The sequence below is a fragment of the Corythoichthys intestinalis genome, chromosome 14, assembly GCF_030265065.1.
Source record: "Corythoichthys intestinalis isolate RoL2023-P3 chromosome 14, ASM3026506v1, whole genome shotgun sequence".
Lineage (NCBI taxonomy): Eukaryota > Metazoa > Chordata > Actinopteri > Syngnathiformes > Syngnathidae > Corythoichthys > Corythoichthys intestinalis.
Genome location: NC_080408.1, coordinates 28069455 through 28090006, shown reverse-complemented (window position 1 = coordinate 28090006; position 20552 = coordinate 28069455). Strand labels below are relative to the sequence as shown.

The 20552-nt window shown below is 39.8% G+C and overlaps 1 protein-coding gene across 1 annotated transcript in view; it reads left to right on the top strand.

Annotated features, from left to right (window-relative positions):
- Positions 1-16715: 16715 nt before the first annotated feature.
- Positions 16716-20552, top strand: part of brinp2 (bone morphogenetic protein/retinoic acid inducible neural-specific 2) — a 293456-nt gene continuing 289619 nt past the window's right edge. Inside the window, exon 1 of the mRNA XM_057857700.1 lies at positions 16716-17352. The gene's annotated coding sequence lies outside the window, so the exon portion shown is untranslated. The remainder of the gene's footprint in view (positions 17353-20552) is intronic.

Here is a 20552-nt window from a genome sequence, read left to right as displayed (position 1 = left end):
GAAAAGGCCTTTGTCATCATGCTTTTGGGCCTCAAATTTACTAAAATAATCCCACAGCAGTTGCAATTGCCTCCTCTTCAGAAAGCCACATTATTTGTATCAACGATGTCATAATTGTGCAGTCTTTCGCCCCATTTTCTTCAGCAAAAATGACACTTTAAACAAAACACTTTTTGGAGGATGCATGGGAATTATTATTATTGAATCTTTGTGTGTCAGGAGAGATTTAATGGATCAAAAAATCTTTTTCAACCAAATAGCATCATCTAAACGCCGAGCTGTGCCTTCATTTTTTTGTTTTTGCCGCAACCTGCAAAACTTAAAAGAAAAAAGTGTGGTTTTCAAATGAAAAATATAATTCAAATGCACTTTGTTTGAGTTGTTTGAGTTCATTTATTTTCCCATCAAAATAACTCAAAGTATAGCCATTAATATCTAAACCCCTTGCAAAAAAAGTAAGTACATCGCATGGGAACTACGTACATCTCAAAATATCCAAATTGAGTACTGCTTGTCATTTTCCCTCCAAAATGTCATGTGACTCATTACAGGAGTGCTGTCAGCATTGCTGCAGAGATTGAAGAGGTGTGTGTGTGTGTGGGGGGGGTAATTCCCACCACCATGCTTGACTGTAGGCATGACATACTTAACTTTGTACTCCTCACCTGGTCGCCGCCACACATGCTTGTGACCATCGGAACCAAGCAAATTAATCTTTGTCTCATCAGACTATAGGACATAGTTCCAGTAATCCATATGCTTTGTTGACATGTCTTCAGCAAACTGTTTGCGGGCTCTCTTGTGTACCGTCTTAGGAAGAGGCTTCTTCCTGGGGTGACAGCCATGCACGCCAATTTGATGTAGAGCACGGCGTATGGTCTGAGCACTAACAGGCTGACCCCCCACCTCTTCAATCTCTGCAGCAATACTGACAGCACTCCTGTAATGACTCACATGACACTTTGGAGGGAAAATGACAAGCAGTACTCAATTTGGACATTTAGGGATATACATAGTTCTCATGCGGTGTACTCACTTTTGTTGCCAGGGGTTTGGATATTAATGGCTATATTTTGAGTTATTTTGAGGGGAAAATAAATTAACTCTATTATATAAGATGCACACAGACTACTTTTCGTTGTGTCAAAGTGTGATTTTCTCATAGCTGTCCCATGAAAAGATATACTTAAATATCTGCACTTTTGTGATACACTTGATGTAGTAATTACTGCATGCATTTCATACTAAATGTAAAAATGAGTGCTGATGATTGAGAGAGCTGGTCAAATTACATCTATCTACATCGTAGGTCATAAGTGTGTGGATCATAGAAGAGAGGAAGCTTTGAAAGGTGTGTGTCTAGTAGGAGTGAGGCCTCTGAATAAGGGTACTCAGTTTAACCTTCTACTAAATTAAACTGGGCTGACATTTAAAATGGCTGTGAGTACCGAGACAAATTCTCCTTGAATCTGGTCTGAATGAGCTCCTGTCGCCGTCGCACTCCACCGTATGTTATGCGGTGTTGGTAGATGTTTCTACCCTATGAGAGGGAGGACCAGGAGGTAGTTCTTGTGCGGTCAGAAAATTAGTACAACCACATTTGGGACCCTGAGTTAAGCAGACATGACAGATGTAACTGCAGGGATATGTCTCTTAGAGCCCAGGTATTTCATTGTAGAATATTAAATCTTGAATCTCAACCAACTCATGTACTGTAATTACAGAATGGCTAAATTACAAAATATACCCAACATAATTAATGTCCTTACTGTAGTTCACAGAAATAACATTAAAACATATTTGCATAGTCCCAACTAGAACATCAGTATGTTCCTTTTTCCTTTAGTCTGATTATGCAGTTGGGCAAATAAGTATTTAGTCAACTACCAATTGTGCAAGTTCTCCTACTTGAGAAGATTACAGAGGCCTGTAATTGTCAACATGGGTAAACCTCAACCATGAGAGAACATTGTTTGATTTTTAAAGAATTCATTTCCAAATTAGAGTGGCAAATACATATTTGGTCACCTACAAACAAGCAAGATTTCTGGCTGTCAAAGAGGTCTAACTTCTTCAAACGAGGTCTAACGAGGCTCCACTCATTACCTGTATTAATGGCACCTGTTTTAACTCATTATCGGTATAAAAGACACCTGTCCACAACCTAAGTCAGTCACACTCCAAACGCCACTATGGTCAAGACCAATGAGCTGTCAAAGGACACCAGAGGCAAAATTGTAGACCTGCACCAGGGTGGGAAGACTGAATCTGCAATATGTAAAACTCTTGGTGTAAAGAAATCAACTGTGGGAGCAATTATTAGAAAATGGAAGACATACAAGACCACTGATAATCTCCCTCGATCTGGGGCCCCATGCAAGATCTCACCCCGTGGCGTCAAAATGATAACAAGAACTATGAGCAAAAATCCCAGAACCACACGGGGGGACCTAGTGAATGACCTACAGAGAACTGCGACCACAGTAACAAAGGCTACTATTAGTAATACGATGCGCAGCCAGGGACTCAAATCCTGCACTGCCAGACGTGTCCCCCTGCTGAAGAAAGTACACGTCCAGGCCCGTCTGCGGTTTGCTAGAGAGCATTTGAATGATCCTGAAGAGGACTGGGAGAATGTGTTTTGGTCAGATGAAACAAAAAAAGAACTTTTTGGTAGAAACACAGGTTCTCGTGTTTGGAGGAGAAAGAATACAGAATTGCATCCGAAGAACACCATACCCACTGCGAAGCATGGGGGTGGAAACATCATGCTTTGGGGCTATTTTTCTGCAAAGGGACCAGGACGACTGATCTGTGTAAAGGAAAAAATGATTGGGGCCATGTATCGAGAGATTTTGAGTGAAAATCTCCTTCCATCAGCAAGGGCATTGAAGATGAGACGTGGCTGGGTCTTTCAGCATGACAATGATCCCAAACACACAGCCAGGGCAACAAAGGAGTGGCTTCGTAAGAAGCATTTCAAGGTCCTGGAGTGACCTAGGCAGTCTCCAGATCTCAACCCCATAGAAAATCTGTGGAGGGAGTTGAAAGTCCGTGTTGCCCAACGACAGCCCCAAAACATCACTGCTCTAGAGGAGATCTGCATGGGGGAATGGGCCAAAATACCAGCATTAGTGTGGAAAGCTTGTGAAGAGTTACAGAAAATGTTTGGCCTCCGTTATTGCCAACAAAGGGTACATAACAAAGTATTGAGATGAACTTTTGGTATTGACCAAATACTTATTTTCCACCATGATTTGCAAATAAATTCTATAAAAACCAAACAATGTGATTTTCTTCTTTTTTTTTTTTTCCACATTCTGTCTCTCATGGTTGATGTTTACCCATGTTGACAATTACAGGCCTCTCTAATATTTTCAAGAGGGAGAACTTGCACAATTAATGGTTGACTAAATACTTATTTGCCCCACTGTATATCTGTTGGTTTATGTTACCTTGCATTTTATCATTGCTACCTTATGTGAGTTGATGAAATTTTGCACTGAGATTACAGGGAACAAAAATAGCTTTCACTAATACAACTCAAGTGGCATCCTTGAGTATAACTGCAGTTTGGTTCTCTTAAACCTCTCCCTTTATTGCCTCTCTTTACAAGAACTTTTGGTGACTAAATGCAAGCTACTTGTTATGTTATGTACCTGTCTATGAATACCAGGTCTTAAGTGAAAGCAAGATCACGCACAACCCCTCCCCACACTATATTACCATGACCCATGATCTTTATAACAAAATTGAACAAAAAGTGTTATATTATAGTGAAGTAAAATAAATAAATAAACAGACAACTGAGGTAACATGGTTGAAAAGTTTGGTTAGAATTAGAACAATCTTACAGCTAGAAAATTAAAAATGAGATGTTGTTTTTCTAAGTCTTTCCAAGTGAAGGTGAAATACACAGGCCTATTAAGAAAAATTGTGTTGAGTGGGAGTCAGCATACACCTACCACAATTCAAAGTGTCACTGATTAAATGCAAATAAAGTCCAGTTGTTCCACTGTACCATTCCTGATGTTTTTGTAGTCATACTTTAATCACTTTCTCTGAAAGTGTTGCTTTAATGGATGTCAATAGCGAGCTGCTGCCACTAAATGACAATTTCTGTGTGAACACAGAAAACAAAGGTTGGGTGAATTGGGAAAGGGTAAAGACAAAATAATTGATTATAAAAATAAACATACCTGTTAATCATGTATTTGCTTTTGGTGTCATGGAGGTGCCTCATTATGTTTTGAATTCCGATGGGAGTAATCCAATGAGTGGTTTGACAGATTAAAGAACAGATATCCACATTGTGCTGAGAGGAAGCTTCTATGCTCAGTGTTAGCCCCCAGTTAATCAGATAATGTCTGGATTTTAATTCCATTGGCAGAAAGTAAAGACATAGACTTCACCATCAGATGTGATGGTGAAGTCAATGAAAAGTTTTTTTTTTTTTTTTTCCATCATAAATGTTGCCACCTGGTTTTTCATGTTAGGGGCTGTTTTGGTTTTAGATGGCCACCACTCGTGAATCAAACTTTTTATTTTTGTTCAATAAAATTTAGAAAATTGCACTCTTGATTTTCCCTGCCTGTTCCATTTACACCTCCTGTCACCTCCATGACCTTTAAAATGGCATGGGTGGAATGATGGTGGAAAACATGATGTTGTCCATCACCATCTTCTCAAACCATGGGGTGCATGACATGCTGTAGAGGCCAGGTTTGTGATGGGTTTTATTGGACACTGATGGCAAACTTGAAACATGATGGGAGAACATCTTCACTCAACGAGGCATTGGAAATGTCAGTGAGGACACAGGCCAGCTTAGTCAGCACATTCTCTAACATTCTCAGATTTTTTTAGAGCATGCTACCTTCCGTGTGTTGACTTTTCTCAATGTCATCTTCACATCTGCTGCGGTATATTGTATTCATCAATCGATGCCAGGGCTGCATGATAACATGTTCGGAAATTTCTGTTTTTCCATTACATGGTGTACGTACAATCACCTTTTGTGCATATCTGTTGCTGTATTTACCAGCCGTTTTGTCTTATTATTCATGGTTTATTGCAAGTATATAAGGTGTGTGTTAAATAAACAGACTCATATTTCACAATAACTACTGCATGTTTGTGTGACAAATGAGACAAAAAACACCCCACAGTTTTCATACTAATTGTTTCACTTGTGGGGCTCTGTGTGTGTTTGCACATGTGCATATGAGAGAGAGAGCAACAGAGCAACAGAGAGATTTTTCTAAAGTACAACATCAATTCCAATAAATTTGTGACTCATGCAGTTGTTCACAAAAAGGTGAACCTTGCCCCATCTTTGCCTGTGAATGAACATTTCAGGGAACCCTTATAGGCCCAATTTTGGCACCCACCTCTTCCCACTTAGCATGTTCACCTGTGGGAGGTGTTTGGAACAGGTGTTTTAATTCCTCAATCTTTCCTCAAGTTTCTTTTATCCACCTTGCCCACACTCCCCTCTACTTTGACTTTTATTGTTGTAGCACTTCCTGTATTGACATGGGACATTAGTTCAAACTTGGGAGGCGGGTTGTGGCAGACCTGGGAGTGCACCTGCAGCTCATCAGCAATCACCACTGCTTTTAAGGAGCGGCCTGGGCAGTAAGCAGGTGCCCGATGATTCTGCCTGTCAACATTGGATGCCTACCCAGCTAAGCCCTTCTGTCTGAACGAAGCCACCTGCCACAGCCATTCACTGACTTATCATTCCAGCCAGCCATACCAGCCTTGCCTGTGTTTCATAAATACCATTTCATTCTTCATCTGGTTCTGGTCACACTTTGGTCCGCATTGGCTTCGCCTATCCTGCCCCAACATGTCTGTCATACTGTACAAGGTAGACAGTGTATGTATTTGTGTGTATGTGCTGTAAGAATTAGTGACTTTCAGCCATTCACTCCAACAGCTAACGTTTGCATTTGAAGTTGGTAATTTCCCTCTGTATCAGCATATGTATTGTAAATTTCCACTGATGCAAAACCCTTCTATATTAATGTATTCAATATTCAAGGGGTTTATCTTCATAGGCACAGCAGATCAGTTGTTAAACTGGGGAATGCAGTTCAAACAGCTCTGAACAATAATGAAAAATGGAAATGATTCGTGATACCAATATTTATATGAGTAAACTAATATCAAGGTAAGGAAGCAAGGTGGACCCAAATGCAGGCGAGGCAAAGAGGCCTGGTGTAAAAATGTTTAATAACGGGGTGCCCAAAAAAAAAAACAAAGTGCAAACAAAACTAAGGAGTAGAGATGGATCCCGCAACACCAATGCGCTGCCGCAAGTGCTGAGCTCAAGGAGCGATTCCCCGCGTTGGTGCACGTACCGCTTTAAGAAAGTCACGTGACTGATGTATGAGCCGCGCCGACCCAGCAAAGACACGGCAAACTGCGTTTAAAAGGAAGTGCATCTTTCAACACGGTGGAGCTGCTGAAAAATTCCACAACAACCACAACATGGTTCCTTCCTCGTTGTATTCGATTTTGGAAACATCTAATAACGCCTTTTAACATTTTTCATTCATGTTCTTTTCTTAAAACTAAGGGCCGCAGTAGGTCCTGGTCTTTGTTACAACTGATCCACCACAGGCAGTTGAACCAACGAGAGGTTCGGCTAAACAGGAAGCACCTGACTGCAATCAAGTGATTGCACCCTAAACTGGTGAAAAGGTGTACTCTTGATGGGTTGCAACAAAAACCCACACTCACTGCGACCCTTCTTGAAATACATTGCCCACCCCTGTATTAGTGGCTGGATGAACAAGTACTTGAATTCACCTCGTGGTTCAACTTGGACCCATCTTCAGTGACATTCCCGGGGTCACAGAGTGTTTCAGGTCTTACATCAGATACTCTCACTCAGGTGACCCAGCCGGGGGTGATCAGGCCCTGACTCGTGTCCATGTAGTACCACGTGTCCCACCTCCTTAGCCAAAGCCACCGTGAAGCCTTTTCGACAGCCTCCAAGAGGTTCTTGATGGCTCTTCGACTGTGCACTTGGCAAAACGCCAAGAGTCACAGGACATAGTGCGGAGACTGACCTGTGAAGTTCCTACAGCCCATTTCAGCCCACTCAAAGCGAGCCTTCCATTCATTTCGGCGGCACTCCACTACCAAGGTCTGCCTACTTGGCCCTCTTCCCCTCCTTCCCCTAACCGAGCTTCTCGGGGGACCGTTAATTCAAGCAGCATCACCTGTTTCCTTGGACATCCAGACCATGTCTGGTCGAAGTGATGTAGAAGCAAACGGTGTACAGAAATCTCAACAGTTCCTCTAAGTCAAGCAGGAGCTGCCAGTCTCTTGCTATCCCGGGCAGGCCTCCTTAGGTCTTTTTAGGTGGTTGAGGCTTCTCACCTGCTCGGACGAGGGCAATTGTGGTCTTGGATGCGTGTTGCTGCTTGCTGAATTTGATGCCGGAGCTGGTCAGGAACTGGTCATGGCACCAACGCTAACGATAATTTCCCTGGGCCTTTGAGCAGCCGCTGAGGATATGCTCCAATAATTCCCTCTTTTGGCAGAGATGGCAAGCAGATGAGTCTACCAGGCACCTGGTGAACATTTTGGCAGAGCTAGGGAGGATGTCATACACTGGTAAATTTATCAATGTAAAAAGGCAAGTGGATAAATCCATAGTTATATTACAATTGCTGCATGTATATCTTAACCCACTGAAAACGTCATAATCAGACAACAAATGTCGAATCTACAAGTACATTCAGTCAACCAGATATTGTCACTGCAATGGATATGCAAATGGATATGTGCTTTCTGCAGAAAATGTGGATATGTTCATCTCTGTAGCAAAATTTGGATAATTACATTTGTCATGTTCAGGTTGTTGCTGATGAGGGTTCAAAGCTTAGTTTTGTTTGTTGATTTTATAAATGTTACAAATGTTCATTTATGTTTTAATTTTATGAACTCAGAGTGTAATCTATTTGGAATATCACATATAAGGCTCACTTTTATTCATTTACACAAGTTCTATTGTTTATATTAAAAAAAAAAAGAAAAAAAAGCATTTAAGTTTTTTTTCCGTGCTTTTCTTTATACTGAAAACGACTTAACCGAGCACTTCAAAAACCGAACCGAAATTGCATTTTAGTGTACAGTTGCAACCCTACTAATTACACATGGGAACTAGGCAGAACATCGTTCACCCCACTTTATACTTCTCTCTGCTACCTTGCTTTTTCTTTCTGTTCCATTGACACACACACAGATACACGCACACACGTTGATGCCACTCAGTCTTCTTTTTTTCATGTGTTGACTTTCCCTGTCTCACGAGAGGTGGCCATAGGGAGTCCTTCTATATGTCAGCTTTAGAAGATGGATGGACGGCATCTGCTACAAAGCCTCGCAGGACAGATTACCTGAGACACCCAACAAAAACACAAAAATACACACACACACACACACACTGAAGGAAGTACCCTGGCAGGGTTAATGTGGCCTGCTAAGACCTGACCTTCTAGTTACGGGCATGATCGCCCCCATGGGCGTGAGTGGCATCTGGCTAGGTGAGGCCTGTCCCTGCGTCCTGCATCATGCTTTCCTGCATTGCCAAAACCAGCCAGCCTGCTTGCATGGTGTTATCTGTGTGTCTCTTCTCTTGCACATGTGCTTAAGTGTTAAGTTGGCAAGAGGAGCGATGCTGCAAGGCGCCTGGGCAGGATCAGAAGGGCTAGTGTGCCCCCAGAGTTTGACCATCTGTGCATTATTGGTTGTCATTAAGGTTTCTAATTTCGAGGTGTCTTGGGGATTAGCCAAACCAGGGCAGGAAATGTCATTATGCACTTCCTTATGCTGAGCTGCCGTTACCATATTTACATATTTATACTCCTTAATTGTGTTTGCATGCTAGCCTGACATTGAAGCAGAATGTAATGCAGAAGATGGAAAAAAAACCAAGATCTAATATCCCACAATTAAACTTGTTTTAAAAATCTTTGCTAGATAAATTTTCTGTTGAGGAGCTAATTTGAACTAGTTCGATTATGTCATTTTCAAGCAACTATTTTATTTAATGGGTAAAAAGCAAACAAACAAACAAAACCTTACCTGATTCTTTTCTGTGTTTAGATAGAGCAAGAGAAATGTCTGACAGCATGTCAAGGTGTTTTGTAACATAAAACCAGAGGCGACTGAGTCTTCGATGTTGCAGGTCCCAGATTCTTGCACAAAGTTTGGTTCATAATTCGATCTTTATTGAAAAATAAAGCATTGAACTTTAAGGTAGATGGCAAAGTAGATGACAAGGTGAATTTACTTTATATCCGTTCTCTCTTCATATGTGGGATTGAAGTCCTGCACATATTTCCATATACAGTAGCCCACTATGTATTACTGATCTTTTCAAATGTTCCACCAATTTACTTGTTCATGTATCATATTTGGTTTTACAAATTTTTGAGATATATGTGCTATATACGTTCTTCACCTACAGTATATTGAGTGTTAAATTGTAATTATTTTAATGTTTTGCTGTCTTTTAAGTATGAAACTCTCTGGAAGGGATTTTCTTCAAAAGGGAAAAGACACAAAGGTGAGAATAGAGCAACGTAATAGAAAACAAAGATGAGAAAAATAAATACAGTTTATCACAAAAGTGAGTACACCTCTCGCATTTCTGCAGATATTTGAGTACATCTTTCATGGGACAACACTGATAAAATGACTCTTTGACACAATGAAAAGTAGTCTGTGTGCAGCTTATATAATAGAGCTAATTTATTTCCCCCTCAAAATAACTCAAAATATAGCCATTAATATCTAAACCCCTGGCAACAAAAGTAAGTACACCGCATGGGAACTACGTACATCCCTAAATGTCCAAATTGAGTACTGCTTGTCATTTTCCCTCCAAATGTCATGTGACTCGTTACAGGAGTGACAGCCATGCACACCAATTTGATGTAGAGTACGGTTTATGGTCTGAGCACTAACAGGCTGAACACCCCCCCCACCCACCTCTTCAATCTCTGTAGCAATGCTGACAGCACTCCTGTAACGAGTCACATGACATTTTGGAGGGAAAATGACAAGCAGTACTCAATTTGGACATTTAGGGATGTAGGTAGTTCCCATGCGGTGTACTCACTTTTGTTGCCAGGTTTTTAAATATTAATGGCTATATTTTGAGAGGGAAATTAATTAAATCTATTATATAAGCTGCACACAGACTACTTTTCATTTTGTCAAAGTGTCATTTTGTCAGTGTTGTCCCATGAAAAGATATACTTAAATATCTGCAGAAATGGGAGGGGTGTACTCACTTTTGTGATACACTGTAAACAATGAAAACAACAGCCCTGAAGTGTTGATTCCTGGAATGGATTATTTCTGTTGGTGGTTGAAATTTAAAATAGTTTTCGTGTTCTGATTCATCTTTTACTTATGTACTAAAGCCCGGTGGACACGAGACAGCGCTGTGTCATCTGCATAGTGTCAGATAGAACCCGAGAGCACATGGTGCTGTTCTCCGCCCATTATTGGCACTGCTGCAAAATTTGGATCGCATGTTTGGAATCAAGTGACCAAACAAGATTGTGACCTCTGAGTATGAAGAGCGCATGCGCACTGCGTCTGTGCAGTAAGAGGTAGGCTCCTGTTCCCCACACACAAACTGAAATTATCACTAAATTATCAAACATGCTTGTTACTCATTGCCAATGGCACAGTGCCAATTGCTCTCAAAAAATAACCCCGTATACATAGTGCGGTTGGCAAAATATCGAGCATGGATGGCGTTTGAGTGCCACTGGTGACTCGTGTTCACTGGGCTTAAGATTCTCTAGAGATACTATTACTTAATGAAGTGGCCAATGAGAGTACGCAATATTTGTATCCAGCATCTTTTGCACTGTGATCGATTGGATTTGGGGAACCGTTAATGAACTTTGACACATCACATTTTACTAAAAATGAACATGTTTCTCGATCTATATTTGAGAGAAATGCATTGCTTGAGTTGGAAAATATTTGCTGTGATAAATGATCCAACACACACAAACACAGCTCCCTAGAGAATAAATTGTGAACAATTAAAACAGCAGGACATGATGTAATAAAATGAGAGCTCAGGCAGACGAAGCGGGTGGATATTGCACTTTTTAGCCTCAAGAAAAGAGATTCATACAAAATGAGGGATTTGTGTAAACTGCTGTCATTTTTCTTTGGGACATATCTATAATAATCCTTCATTTAGTTTGTAAGCAAGGAGATGAGAACGAATTATGAATATGGGTCCTGATGAGAGGAATTGATTTTCACAATCATACACAATATTTGTGCAATCATCTTACATTGACACTTTCATTTTGACGATAAAACATTATTTGCAGTTAAATATAGCCGCATGTTTAGGAACCATACTTCAAATGTAAAATTTGCTTGCAGGTCTTCATACAGTATATTTAAAGCATACAATAGAGAGACACGCTCCATCTAGTTTCTATATCGCTTTTACTCAAGTCAGTGGATTTGTGGAGTCAATCCCATTTTATTTTGGCCTAAGGTGGTTTCCACCCTCAACCGATTGCCAGTCAACCACATATCAATATTGGGAGCATTTAACAAAACATCATTTAGTTTCTCTATGTGGGTACTGCACATGAAGCTATAACCAAACAATAACAATATACATTAGCATTCTTTTACGATAAGAATCACCACAAGAAAAAATCTTGTATTTACATGTCTTTGCATCTGATTCTTTACCACTTTAAATACGCTATCCATTAGCCAACAGATTGACTCTTCTCTGTGAAGCTACATTTAGCTGTAGGGATCAATTTATTTATTCCTCCTACCAAACAAGCCTGGGCTGTTCTACTAAAGCCAAATATACAACTGATAATGGTAACATTGGTAACACTGAAAAGTTAGAGATATTCATGATGACTAACACATAGAATTCACAATCAGTTGACAGGAAACGGGGCGTGGGGCCGCTCCGTAGGGGGCCTATTTTCAAAAACTTAAAATTCAGATATTTTCAAAACCAAAGCTGCTAGCGACCTAAAACCAAAGCAGGCACCTCCATTAGGCATGTATGAGGCTCCATGAGCAGCGGCATCAAAAAATTCAAAGTTGTTCTCTAATAAAATCCCGATTAATTCTTTTTTTTTTACATAAGTATAATAAAACTTAAAATGGCTACAAAATTCTCAGATTTTACGCTAGATGCAAAAAATACACTAAATACAGAGATAATCACGTATATTTTCAGGATCAAAAGCAATGTTTAACATATCATATAAGTTTTTGCCTGGAATAGCGACTTCAATTCTTTATTTAGTGCAATTTTGTTTTCATAAGCTAATAAATCACTCAATTTTCACATCAGAACATTAATACTTAAGGAAAGCATGCAGAATCATCTTAATTTTACTCAGCAAAAGCAAGTTTTACATTTTACTATGTACAAACCCAACATATTTGGGTTGAATTCCGATGTCACTATTGCCTCAGCATGTCTTGCTGGCTATCAGGCCCTCATCGTTTTTAGATTGAATTGTTACGTAAAATAAAACACATAAAAGCTGATTTTTTTTTTTTTTTATGGACTCAGAAATGTCTAAATTACTTTTTTTTGGGGGGGGGGGGGGGGGCAAAAAACGGGCAGTTGGCCAAAAATTACCTGATTATTTGAATAAAAAGGTATGCTTTTTTTGTCTGGATACAAAATGTAACATGGCGGCCATCACAAAACAAAGAGCTTTTTAAGTCGAAAATTCTTGTAAATAAATGCGTAAATCCCAGAATTTCTATAGATATGGATGTAAAACAGTCTAGATTATTGGTTAAAGGCAAAACACCGGGCAGTTATCATTCAATTAACAAATATTTCAAGCTAAAGTTACAGTAATTTTTTCCATTTATTTCATTTTTTACGCAACATTTCAAAGTGCATGCATGGTGAGATTTTATATAATAATTACCTTGAATCGTCGACCAAATCACTCAAGAAACATCCTGTTACAACCTACATCCGGCGTTAGAACGCAACATGCGTTTGAGTTTTCGCAGTGTAATCTGCCACAATGGTCTGCCTGGTCCGGCCCCCTACAGGAATGGAGCTGCGCAATGTCTGTAGGAGTTGTCTTCTCAACTGATAGTGAAGTCCGTGGCTAAAAATATGACTCACAATCAGTGGCATTTATTAGAAAATTCTGTATCTGGTTATGGCTCGATGGACTGATTTGAGAGGAAAGTGAGGCAGTCGGTAAACTATTTTATTTTCGATTTATAACAAACATGGCAACTAGAAAAATGCGTAAATAAACAGTCACCAAATTAAAGATAAATATATATTTAGATTTTTAGTGCACATAAAACACACAACAGTTAAGCCACTTTGGAAATCAGGTATTAATGTTCATGTCGTAACGAAAGTAAGCACCAACAGTGGCAACAATGGTTGCTAACGCCAGCAGGATATTTGAATGTCACAAAAGAATCTTGTAAAAAGTAATTCATGTTGCTAAAAAAGGCAAATCTTATACTTGTTTGTTTGGATTACACATGAAGGGGAAATGGTTAAGACATTTTAGCTCTGAGATTTAAATGGTTTACCCAGGATAATGATGAAATGAGGATATGTCATCCTTAGTCCTTGTACGGGGTGAGCGGGGTTTGTTGTCCCATGGGTTTGTTATCACACTTGCTATAACTCCACCACCAGAGGGCGGTGTTACTCAATATCAGTATTGAAATGATTATCATTTCATAATTGTATCCAGGAAAAAAAAAAATCTCCATTGCTTTTTCTGTAGGTACACATCATTTAAAATTTAAAGCTGTAGTGTGAACTAATTTCTTCACATGCCAAATAGGGTCACAAGTAAAGTAATTAAACATTGTCCACCAAATAAAGCATGAAAAAAATAATTTATATGTTGTATATTTTCCGAAGTTCGAGCCTGAAAGGGGACGAACCCGGAAGTGATACGTCACACCGGGAACAGCGTTGGCAGCTCCATACATACGGCCGCCAAACAAAGCCCTTCAAACAATGATTCAAACAGCGATATAAGCGATAGACCGAGCGCAAGGGAGGAGATCCAAGTTTTTGAAGAGTTGGGGGAAGAAGAGGAGCTTGGAATTTTATGTTGGATCTAACATGTATTAGCCAGACGCTAATCAGAATGCAAACAATGCACCTAGACTACCTGACATGGAATGGATACAAGACCCATCGAGATTACAACATTGGTAAGATATAGGCTGTTATTATTTTTATGATTTGAAGATGCAGGCATTTGCACATAGTGTTATGTTTTTGTCTATCTGATGACATTGTTAAAAAAAATAATAATCAGACTTCATGTTCATTTTGGCAGATCCGGCAGCTCTCGTGCATATAAAATAATAATATAAAAACGTTGGGGGGAAAGAAGGAGATGAGTCTTCGATGGGTTTCTCCACTTTATTGTGGCAACAATAAGAAAACAAAATAATAGCGGACTGCCGCCACATTCGACCGCGAAGTTCTGCTTCTCGCCGATCTCCTCCTCGCCTCCCACTCCAGCGTCTCTTAAACGGATTGTGCATAGTGTCTTGTTATGAGCTTTTTGTTTACAAATGTATCGAACACACGACGCGCTGACAACCTTGTCTCTTTATTAACACATGGAGCAGTTCTTATGGAAAAGTTAGAACACAGCTCGGCACAGCTCTCGGCAGGAATTGGCGTCTAATGGCGTGAGGAAATTTAGTTTTTTCACACAAGCGAACAGATTACAAAGCACCACTTCAGTGTTGTCCCGAGACTACATTTCCCATGATTCACTGCGTGACCTGCGCGCTCGCTGATTCGCTGCGAGATTGACTCAATGGCTATGCTAAACCAACACGCTATTTTTCAGCTGTCACCTGTCAGCGGCTCTCATAGCTTATACTGTTCAATTCCACAACAGTAGGCAGCTATGCTTTGACAAAGTCATCAGTCATCTATCCAAAAATCACACTTACTTTTTGGCAAATCCTTGATCATAAGCAGACCGGTTAAGGAAGCAGGCATCTTCGAAGTGTTTGCAGCAGAGAACACTACTCGATGATGGCGTGAAATTCATTCGCTTCGTGCGAACGAAAGATGTCCATTTACGTGCCCTGCTATCCTTTGGCCACTCATACAACTTTTCGTTTGAGCGAGAACAAAACATCGCCACACACCGCTGTGGCATCTTACCGAGAAGCAATGCAACAAACAATACTGTTCTATGGTGGACTTCCCTCGCACGTCTAGGTGTGACGTAATTTCCGAAGATTTCCGAAGATTGCCGAAGAAAAGCATTTTCGTTGTCAAGGGCGTTGCTATGGGTTAAACAAAGAATCTGGAAGGGTTGCGTTAAAAAAAATAATGAAAATATGCTTATAATTGTTTAGCCATTGATATTATTCAAAAACATGGTTGGCCAACCTTACTTCAAAGTACCCCTTTAAGAGGCGATTATAGGGTCGATTTAAACATTTTAAGGTCTTTCCCATTCTTTTTATGAGCTTTTACATGATAAGTTTATAGTTATAAACGTATGGGGACAAAGCTACAGATTCATATTGTCTTGCAAGCAGTTGAATGCCAGCTTTTAGTTCAGCTATTAGACAAACAAAATAAAACAAAATGAGTTGGGGTTGGTTGTCATATCAGTGAACAGATCAAAGTACTGCAAGGATTTCTTGTTGTGTTATGTATGCTTCAAATCCTGTGAGGGCCTCTGTAGTCATGTTGCAGATTTATGGTTTGCGGGAAAAAATTAACCCCAAATAGGTAAACCGATGCCAGCAAAGAGGTTCCCCTGGTGTCCTTTGGAAATAAAATACTATTTAAACTGTTGGTGAGCATCTCACCCTTGTATGGCAGCTAGTGATGAATGCCTCATGTGGCTCAGACTTAACCAAGTTCATATTGAAATACTCCCCGAAGCGTCGCCATCAATCAAAGACTCTCCAAGGAGCTTCCATGTGATTTTTGTCTGCCTTTTCCTGCTACCCTGTGTGGTTGCACCACAAAGATATTCAGCAATATCCCGACAACTCATTTGCTCTCTTACTCAGGCTGTTACTTATTTCCCTCCCGACGGCCAGAAGCAGCGTATTCTACACACACTCCAATCTCCAGCCTCTCTGCAGCTACTTACTTATTCATCACAGACTCACAGAGGAGGCTGCGTAGCTGAGAGAAACCAGATTTTATAAAGAGAAGAGGCCAGGCAGACAGAAGTGACGCCTGTGCTCAGTCATTGAGGACATTGCCTGTAAGAATTCACTTTTGCCTCGAGTCAAAGTACATCCGCATTAGACATATTTGGCTAAAGCACCGTGAGAGGCTTGAAAAAAGGGGAAGTGTTTTCTCTTTCATTAGCCAGCCTGTCCCTTTGGGCTCAAACACATCAAGCTCAGTGCATGGCCTTGCCTTTCTCCACACACACCCCAACTCTGTCTCAGGCTCCTTTATCCTTCTTTTTTTGGCACACTGGCCTTCATCTTTCACTCCACTTTCTCATCTTCCTCCCCTGTCTCATCTACTTCTCTTTTCATCCTTCCCTGCCTATCCTACTTTCTTTATTGCTGCCCTTACCTCTTTTCTCTCCCCATCCTCTCATCCCTTGTATGCAATTTCTAACCAATCAGTGGTTGGCGTGGGTGTGGCTTCACACCAGAAGGATGGAATATCATTACATGCAGAGAGAGAGTGAGAAAGAGAGAGACGGAAGAAAAACTGTGGCGTAAAGAGGCGCCTATTGAGCATTTTTGGAGCAACATCCCCGGATTTGACGTGCAATGACGACTACGTGACAAAATAAAATTAGTAGACAGGATATGTGACGACCTAAAAAAAACAGGCGATTGTTATTGACTAAATGGTCCGCATTGTAAGCAGGTGCGCTGTTATGCCTAAAGAAGGAGTCGGATTGGTCCGAAGAGCAAAGTGAGGGAAAATGTCATTTTCTGGATTATTTATCCATTGCTCCACAGAGGCAAACTTTACCAGCGTTTGAATTTGTTGTGCTTCAAAACGCGGATTATACACCTGAAAAAAAGAACTCCACGTGTTTCAAACCTGTGCTCCGCACGTGTTGACAACAATGACTGGATACGTACAAAAGCCGGTGAATTTGTCCGGGGCGAGGGGCAGCGAGTGAGCGGGTCAGACAACGGAGGAGGACCGGAGAAAAAGAGCGAAGACGAAACGGAGTCGGTGGCGTTTAGCTGCCGTCTCATAGTTGTTGTGCCTTTCCCCGTGCTTCATCCGACCCTTCAGGAGACACAACTGGACGTTAACTGGAAGGATCTGCGGTCAAAAACTAGGTGAGTTTAGCAATTTTAGTAACAATGATTAACCAAGTTTGGCGTAATGGTGATGGTCGGAGCGCATTTTTACGCACTGCCCACTTGTGGTTTATGTCTTACATTACGATTTTACGAACTAAGTATCTACCATTCTGAAAAAGGTGTAAAGAAGGATGGTATTGGAATTTTGTTTTACTTATATGACACGGTTTCGTGCCCAGTATTGCACCGATACAGGGAGGGGTTGCGACCCCTCCGTCAATATTGTTCAGAAAGTCGTATAGTCTACCAGTTGTTTTCCCCAATTCACGTGAATAAGTGTTTTGATTTCATTGTAGTATACCGAATACACCGTTGTCGTACCTGTTATCTGATTTTTTTTTTGCGTATGAGTCTTTGTAACATTATTGTGTTACCCTGACGTCTGCATGGATTCATATTTAGGGCTAACTCCATCTATAACAGTTAGGCTTTATATTGCGTCATACATACTGTATATTTCAATATGCTATTTTGCTTCCCCTCGCCAATTATTATGCCATCAATGGCTCTCTGCATCTCCGACTGCCGTCGTATCCTCTGTAGCATACCTTCAGTAGCAACCTGAACTGTGCAATAATTAAAAAAAAAAAAAAAAAAAAGGTACACATTTTAAAGCGCGCTTTTAACTAACACTTGGTAAAAACTGCACTTCAGCAAATACGTTCTTTCTGAAAAGATGATGGAACAGAATCAAAGTGTCACGATTGAAGCAAGGGCGTAGGTTTGCATAGGGACGGTAGGGACATAACACTACCAACTTTTCAGGACGCCCTAATTGTCCACACCAACTTTTAAGCAACTTATATATTATATAACGACTTCAGTTATTTAAGTAATTTAGATTATCTACCCATATGTTGTAAGGATAGAAATGACTAGGGCTGCAGCTGTCGAATATTTTAGTAATCGAGTAATCGACTGAAAATTCTATCGATTAATCGAGCAATCGGATAAAACATACATATTTTTAGGTGAAGAGCAATTATAAATATACTGGGGCTGTCAAACGATTAAAATTTTTAATCAAGTTAATTACAGCTTAAAAATTAATTAATCGTAATTAATCGCAATTAATCGCAATTCAAACCATCTGTAAAATATGCCATATTTTTCTGTAAATTATTGTTGGAATGGAAAGATAAGACACAAGATGGATATATACATTCAACATACGGTACATAAGGACTGTATTTGTTTATTATAACAATAAATCAACAAGATGGCATTAACATTATTAACATTCTGTTAAAGCGATCCATGGATAGAAAGACTTGTAGTTCTTAAAAGATAAATGTTAGTACAAGTTATAGAAATTTTATATTAAAACTCCTCTTAATGTTTTCGTTTTAATAAAATTTGTAAAATTTTCAATCAAAAAATAAACTAGTACCCCGCCATTGTTGATGTCAATAATTACTTACACAATGCTCATGGGTGCTGAAGCCTATAAAATCAGTCGCACCCAAGCGCCAGCAGAGGGCGGCAAAACTCCATAAAACACAATTAAAAAGTGTGCATTTCACTGTACTGTCATTTAAATCTGTCTGAGCGGGGCATGTGCGTTAATTGCGTCAAATATTTTAACGTGATTAATTTAAAAAATTAATTACCGTCCGTTAACGCAATAATTTTGACAGCCTTAAAATATACATGAGAAAACAAGACATTTCGTCTAATATTGAACCATTTTCAGTCAATCAATGTCTTTATTTTCGATGTACAATGGTGAAAACAGCCAACAATTGCATCTCAGATGTAACTAGAATAAAAAAACAAGACTAATTCACTACTTTCACTCAAAAAACTTTTAGATCACTGTATGTATATATATATATATATATATATATATATATATATATATATATATATATATATATATTTATATATTTCTTACCTAAAAATGCCAATACGCTTGATAACACACATCACTTAAAAGTTGGGTGTTTTTCCCACGTGTTTCAATTTAATTTCTATTTGTGTCAAGCTATTTTTAAGTTGTAGTTAAGTTTTAAGTTAGTCTAAACTGCAAGTCCTGGTAGGATTTTGAGTTTTTGCAGTGTTCAAAATAAATGTATGATCCATGCTGTATTGGAGCACATTAGGGACCAGTGCTACTCGGTGGTTTATCCAGCAATGACTACTGAGCTAAAATTGACAGTTAGCATGTTATTAAGTTTTTATTTTACACCCTCATCACTTTACAACGCTATGTTTTCACAGATTAAATAAAGCCTGTATGTAAGACATGTTAGCCACACATCGACAGTGTTCATAATTAATAGAAACCTAGCCCTCCGCAGGGCTAACGTTACATGAGCGAGTGACAGTAACATTAATCTTATTTATTAGCGCTTAGAAGTGTACTGCTTTAAGATGGCAGCTGTTTACTAACGCCGCTGACTCTGTCATTTCGCATCTAGTCCAAAATACATGTGATCTCTATGAGACGCATCAGATGCCACCTGCTACCACCGTAGCATCATGCGGGCTAGTTTTTGGCAACGTCGGCGTCATTTGTAGCGGCTGTCAGCTGCAGTGTTTTTTTTTTTATTGCGTCTTCCTCTACGCACGTGATATCAGCGCGTTGTCCCGCATTAAAAGTAGTCCGAGCAAAACGTGATGCTTAGAGCTGTCAAAATTAAACGATTACTCGAAGTGAATAAAATTATTCGAATCAGTTTTTAAACTCGAGTTACTCGAGTTGCTCGAGTACTCGTTTCAGCTCTAGAAATGACCCTACCATTATTAAGTAAATTACAGTACTTTAATTATGTTCAGACTTTTCACTTGCTGAATGTGCCAGTCCATCTTTTCCCCTCAAATGCATGCTTGATTGACTGATGACTCCTCCGCCCCCTTCGAAGACGAGGGATATTAGAATTTTTTTTTTTCCGCCAGCAGCAGCCACTGTAAGAAATGTAAAAAGAAGTCAGTGTTGTGAAGGTGAGGAACACACCACTAATTTTACTACAAAAACTCCGACCTGCATCAGAGTTTGGTTGACAATAATCTATGTGAATTTTTCGAACTGGAGGAGGAAGCTGCTTTGAGAGAAAAATCCTCCTGTATGTTTTCTACTGTTAACGTAAAAGAAGTGACCGAAAATCAATAGGAAATGACGCGAAATTGCCCAGTACTTCCAAAATGAAGGGATGGAGGGCGGAGTCCTTTGGCAT